Genomic DNA, 342 nt, shown 5'->3' on the forward strand with positions numbered 1-342 from the left:
CTTTATTGTAATAAGATAAATAAATTAATTGGATACACTCTTTAATATGTTAATCCCATTTGCAAAAGCACATTTTTTTTTGTAAAAAGAAAGTGCTCTCCATAGAGGGGTCTTGAACCATAGACCTCCCGATTCTTAACCGGGTGCACTAGCCAGGCGCCAAAAACACGTGCATGTTTTACTTGTTTCGGAAGTTTTTTTCTAGAATTTCATCGTTTATTCAACTGTTTACTATTATCGTTTCGCTTATTTTACATATAAGCAGAATAATATGAAGATGCACTCCAGTTAAAAACTTTCGCGCCACCCTTCTCCACGTGGACGAACAAAAGAGAATAAAAT

Source organism: Cephus cinctus, unplaced genomic scaffold (assembly GCF_000341935.2).
Source record: "Cephus cinctus unplaced genomic scaffold, Ccin1 Ccin1_scaffold1559, whole genome shotgun sequence".
In the NCBI taxonomy this organism is placed as follows: Eukaryota; Metazoa; Arthropoda; class Insecta; order Hymenoptera; family Cephidae; genus Cephus; species Cephus cinctus.